Genomic DNA, 6,000 nt, shown 5'->3' with positions numbered 1-6,000 from the left:
ACCAACAAGACACATCTCAAGTAGATGCAGAAGTGAACTTTATGGTGATCTCTACTTCATCCACACTAATACATATTAGTTTAAAAATGCATTTCTTTTGCTACGTTTACTTCCTTGCTTCCTTCTTCCACCGTCAGGCGCATGCCCAGTCTACCTGAATGGTCATGTGATATGCATTTTCAGGCTTGTTAGTATGGACTAAGATTATTTCTAATACGGCGCTAAAGCGGATGTCTGAACGGAGATCGTTTTCATTTTTAAAACACTGTTTTAAACAATGATTTATTTAAACGGTGACAGCCCAGACGTCCCTCTGCAGCTCCTCCAGGAGGATCCTGAGGCTTTCAGGCTGGATGAGATATATAATCTCTCCAGTGTGTTCTGGGTGAACCCGGGGGTCCGCTACCAGTTGGACGCACTTGGAAGACCTTCAGCAGGAGGGGCCCAGGAGGATCCTCATCAGATTCTTGAATCACCTCAACTGGCTCCTTTCGAAGTGAAGGAGCAGCAGCTCAACTCCGAGCTCCCGCCACCCATCTCAGTTTTCCCAGGATTGTTCTTTTTTGAGCGACTGTCCCGGAAAATGAATATTGTTTCCTGGGAAACGCATTGTCCCAGTTTTTGTGAAAATGCACACTTCTACTGCAGGATTTCATAGTGTCAAAAAGAAACTACTTTTCTGTTTTTTTTCTTGGTTATGTCCAATCCTGTGTCTGTAAACGTATGAAAACAGATACAACACTGCCCAATTTACTTTATTACCCAGTAACTCCCACCCACGTCCTCAACCCTGTGATAGCCCGACAGTCAAGTGGTTAGAGTGCATACTAAATGGCTGCAGATTCCCTGAGCAGTGAGTTCCTGGCTGACTCTTTGCTGCATGTCATTCCCCTGCTCTCTGTCCCTGCATTTTCTGTCAACTTCTACTGTCCTGTCAAATAAAAGCAAAAAAACTGCCCCCCAAAAAATGTGAAAAAAAAACAGATGGATTGTTTAAGTCTCCCAGTTTTTCATATATCAAAGGTTGCAACCCTAGACACAAGACCAGCTTATGAAATAGCTGTGATGTCACAAAATGATGCCCCTACATTCTCATCTTAAAGTGATATTTTAAGGTGAGTGCAGAGAAACCCTCTGCACACATCACTCTGCTCAGAGAGGGTCAAATACCCACCTGAAGCAGCAACAAGCAAAAGACATGTCTGACTAGAGGGAGACATTAAGACCTGACAAACAGACAGTTTGTCTGTTCTCCATGTGGAGAAAGACAGATATGTACAACTGATGTTTCCTTAATGTCCTCAGTAAAAGCTGTGAGGCTGACGTACTAATAGAGATTCACAACAGAATTTCTCCTAATTAGTTCATTCAAGAATTCTTTTAGAGTTTTTTAGCTGCTAAATCCAAAACTGAGAATCAGAAATGAGCACATCAAACATGGTCAAACAGAATTCCTCAGAGATCCATGAATTATCGCCAGCACCAGCTGAAGGTCAGCCAGACAGAGTGTGAGACAGCGTCATCTACTCAACTCGATGGCTACTTAAAGCTGCACTTGGCAAGACATTTATGTAAACAGCTGGTTCAGGCCAATATCAGAAAGCAGAGCAGAGTGTCCCATCCAAAATAAGATTTGGTTTCTCCCTTCATCCAAATGAAATTCTGCTGTCCACTTGGAATCTGGTGGAACATCAGATCCAACCAGGAAGTGACTGACTCAGGAGTCAAAATACAATAGTTTCCAGTGTACAGCAGAGGCTTCACTAGCTGTGATTGAGATCTATGTGTGATACTGTGGATCATTACAAACAGACACACACTCTTCCAAATGACTGGTGGAAGTGATGAACTAAGCAGTCGTCTGCCCAAATTCACCAGCTCCTTGGCCTGTGTTCAGCGTTAAATTCCCTCTTTACTCGCAGCCATAAATCCAGCACATTGTCTTGGTGCGATTGTCTCGGCAGCGCGTCGCTCAGCGTGGCTGTAAATAGCCATACAACCAGCAGCTTATGTAATTTCCTGCTAAAGATTTTTGAAATATGATGCTTACGTAACTGTCCCACAATACCAGGCCCCATTTACATACTGCATAGAGATAAACTCACTGCACCAGTCTATAGAGGAGTGTGTGCGTGAACTCGTCTGCATATATGCTAATGACCCACGCGTGTCACACATGTGTATAAAAACCAGGAATTCATTTGGTTAATGTGTTTGTAATGTGTGCATGTGCATGTGAGCAGTACTGAGCATGTTTGCCTGTAAAGAAAATAATATGGCAGCAAACAGCTCCGACAGAGAGCCTCAGGATCACAGCTGATGATGCAAAAGCAGAAATCCTCCGTGGGCCAGGTTTAGGATGGACTCTCCGAAAGGTGCAGCCCCTGAATTGGGACACAGCTATTTTTTTTGTCATTTATGCTATTTCATTTTATGCAGATATGTAAAACACATAAAATCAATATGAGATAACGTCATAATGTGCATATATAAGTGTAGTTTTTTTTCTAGTGTCAGTGTCAGCACATTTCAGTCCTCTGTTTTGTATTTCAGCCTTCTTGTTGGATCCCTGATGGCACCTCTCAAGGACGTATCTGTTACACAGCGAGAGCTCAGCAGCAGTGTGACAGCTGGAGGTGTCAGGTAGTATTTTGAAATGTGACTCCCAACCGAGCAGAGACGTACAGAGAGGAAACCTCATCAACCTCTCCTCATGACTGTTTCAGTGATATTGTATCTATTTGTTTTAATAAGTTTCAAACCTGCTACTTGAAACTCAGCTGTCATTTTTGACAGTGAAATCATCTTAACAAACAAGTCACATGAGTTTTCCAGCTGTGTTTCAATCAGCTGGAACATCTGGTTCTTCTATTCTCATGCTGACAGAGGTTATACACACTCCTACATTTCTATATCAGGATTATTGCAGCTCTTTATAGTCATGGTTAAACCGGAAGACAATATCAAACCTTCAGTTTGCACAAAAGACCACGATGCAGCTTTTTTCACAGCAGACATTTTGACATGTGGCAGGTGTAATTAATAAAATGAGCTGCTGCAGGTTCAGGGTTAACACTGAGGTCATGATATCATACAGGTTTAACAGCCTAAATTAATCCCTGTCAGTGTGGAGAGGGCTTTGGAACAGAATGTTGATCTTTATCTGTATCACCTGAAAAATGAAGCCAACACATTGTTAATCAATGTTATTCACTTCACCTGTCAGTGGTCATAATGTTGTGGCTTATCGCTGTATAACTCACCTGTTTACATTTTATTAAGGCCTAAAGTTGTGTGTAATTGAAGGCGTGGCCTTTTTGAGTGACAGGTGGGGGAGTTTATACTCGCCACAAACCGACATGCACCGAAGTGTTGGCTCCACACACGCTCCTCCTCTCTCTCCATTTTTGGATTGGCGGGGAGTTAGGGGCGGAGTCAGACACTGCCAAAATGGTGACGATGGAGCAGCTCACTCTGAGCTTCAAAACCGCTCTTCAGAAACCTGTGGGTGACGTCACAGAAGCTGTCCATCTTTATTTACAGCCGATGAACTTTATATCGGAACATAAAACTGTAATAATTCAAATCAAGTTCTGAGACAGTTTAATTTGTTGACTGGAGTTTATGAGTTCCAGAGGAAACACAGTTGAACTAACTGAATGAATAAAACATGGAAAATCCTCCATCAGAAACTTTATAGAGTTTAGAGAGCAGAGCTGCATTAATTGGCAGTGTGGTGAACAGACTGGGTTAATGTGTGAGTCCTAACTGGGACCTTTCTGGACCCACGGGTGACTGAAGGTATGTCAGGTCTTTGATCCTGGAGACACGACTGTGATTTTTGGCTGTAGAAATAAAACTTCAGATGACACGTGGCTCTCTGGTGGTTCAGGAGAAGTGGTTCAGTGGTTATCTGATCTGAGGGTCTAAGATTGAAGGTGTGCTGTACAGATTTTAAAGCCCCAGAGGCAAAATAGTGATTTGTGATGTCAGACTGTATAAATCAATAAAATTGAATTAAAGCAGTAGAGATGCCAAGAGACTCAGATACTAATGCTTCAGTAAAGCTGGAAGACTAAACCACAAACACAAGTTTAACAACTGACTGAATGAATAAAACATGAAACATGTAAATCAGTATACATTTTTAGAGAATTCAACAGTTCTTCTGTTGGGAGCAGGGTGCACAGGAACAAACTGCATTATATTACATTGCATGTTATATTTTTTGAGAAGACTTTTTTTGTAAACTTCTGACTTTTACTCCACTACACGTTCTACTGTCTGTTTGACACACACACACACACACACAACACACACACACACACACACACACACACACACACACACACACACACACTTTTATTATTATTATTATTATTATCATTATTATTATTATCATATTTTTAAAAGTACTCCAGTACTCTAACTCAAGTTAAAATTTATTGTATTGGAGTAACATTTGACTAAAGTAATAGAGTTCTGTACTTTGTCAACCTCTGACTGGGAGACATTTGACCTCTGACCTGCAGGCTGTCCCTAATCTGACATGGCATTTTCTGAATGACATTTTCTGATTTCACTTCTATGTTCACCCATTTGACTTGTTTCACCCTTATCTCATTTTACTGTGTTACTCTATTTGATTCTATTGTTATATTGTTTTTTTTTTTGTCCTGAATTTTCCTTCTAAGGATTTGAGATGTATGAATAAGCTTTATCATTATTGCTGTAATGATGAGTACTGCATTAGGACGTGTGTTGGAGTCAGTGTGTTTTCTAATTAAAAATGAATCCACATGTTTACAGCACTGACATGGATGGTGGAGTTTTATCTGTTTATGGTTTGATGACCAGGCCAGCAGGGCTGCATCCCATTCCAAAATGATCTCCCTTTGAATGCCTCCTTCACTCCTGTTTTTATGCACGCACCGACAGTTTGAGGAATCATTAAACCACAAATAAACTAAAGAATAAATACATTTTAGTATATAAATAAATAAGTGAAATTAAAGTGTATTGCTCTGTATTCTGTGTGAAGGCTGGGACTAGGACACATTGGCGGAAGTGGTACACAGATAAAATCACCGAGTCACAGGAGCGTGATGCACGTGTGCAGCTGCAGGTGTGTCCGCGCGCGCGCACGGACAGGTTCAGAGAGGGTGTGGCCTCTAAACTACCTGCAGCAGGTAGGCTCGTGTTACCCGCTGCTCTCCTCTCTCTGTTTTTCCTGCTGCAGGTTTCAGGTAATTCTCCTGCAGGTGAGTTTTTTTTTTATCTCTCAGCTTGAATCAGCCGATCAACAGCTCGAAACCTCACCTGAGTCACCGGAAGTGGACATGAGTGTTTGAACTGCTTTTTCCCACCTGTTCGGACGTGTTTTCACATTTCCAAGTTTCCCGGGATGAGCTCATCCACCAGCAGGTAAGTCAACCATCATTCAGACGTTAATTAGGTCACGTTCGCTTCTCCTGGTTTACACACAGTTTCCACTTGCTTTCAGTTTGTTTTCCGGTTTGCGTGCATGTGTTGTTTGTTGTGTGTTGTTTGTTGTGTGTTGTGTGCATGGCCAGTTTGAGTTGTTTTGTCTATGAAAACAAGTTTCAAATGTCACACACCGAAACTCCCATGCTGCTTTTCTCTATAGCACATGTTGTTTCAGGAAACATGTTGTCTAATGTGAGACCTTGAGGTTGGTAATTTACACTGTGTACAGTTCAAGAACCGGTTTTTTGTAATTGTACTGCTATGTGTGTGTGTGTGTGTGTGTGTGTGTGTGTGTGTGTGTACTTCTATCTTTGTGAGCACCAGTTTGAGTGTAGACCTTGGGAATGGGGACATGTTGGCTGTCCTCACTTTAAAATTGCTGTTTAAGGTTAAGACTTGGTTTAAGCTGTGATGGTTGAGGTTGGAGTACGGGGCCAGGGGCCTATGTAATGCATTGGTACTATGTTAGTGAGTGTACTGATAAAGATAGAAGAGAGAGAGAGAGAGAGAGTC

General features: G+C 41.7%; 1 protein-coding gene across 2 annotated transcripts in view; it reads left to right on the top strand.

Moving 5' to 3' along the window:
* Positions 1–5,175: 5,175 nt before the first annotated feature.
* si:ch211-137a8.2 (uncharacterized protein LOC777613 homolog) overlaps positions 5,176–6,000 on the top strand; it is a 45,760-nt gene continuing 44,935 nt past the window's right edge. For both annotated transcript variants that reach the window (XM_056373200.1, XM_056373199.1), the window contains exon 1: positions 5,176–5,424. The gene's annotated coding sequence lies outside the window, so the exon portion shown is untranslated. The remainder of the gene's footprint in view (positions 5,425–6,000) is intronic.

The sequence above is a fragment of the Seriola aureovittata genome, chromosome 4 (assembly GCF_021018895.1).
Source record: "Seriola aureovittata isolate HTS-2021-v1 ecotype China chromosome 4, ASM2101889v1, whole genome shotgun sequence".
In the NCBI taxonomy this organism is placed as follows: Eukaryota; Metazoa; Chordata; class Actinopteri; order Carangiformes; family Carangidae; genus Seriola; species Seriola aureovittata.
The sequence above is the reverse complement of the archived record's forward strand: the minus strand, read 5'-3'. Positions and strand labels throughout refer to the sequence as shown.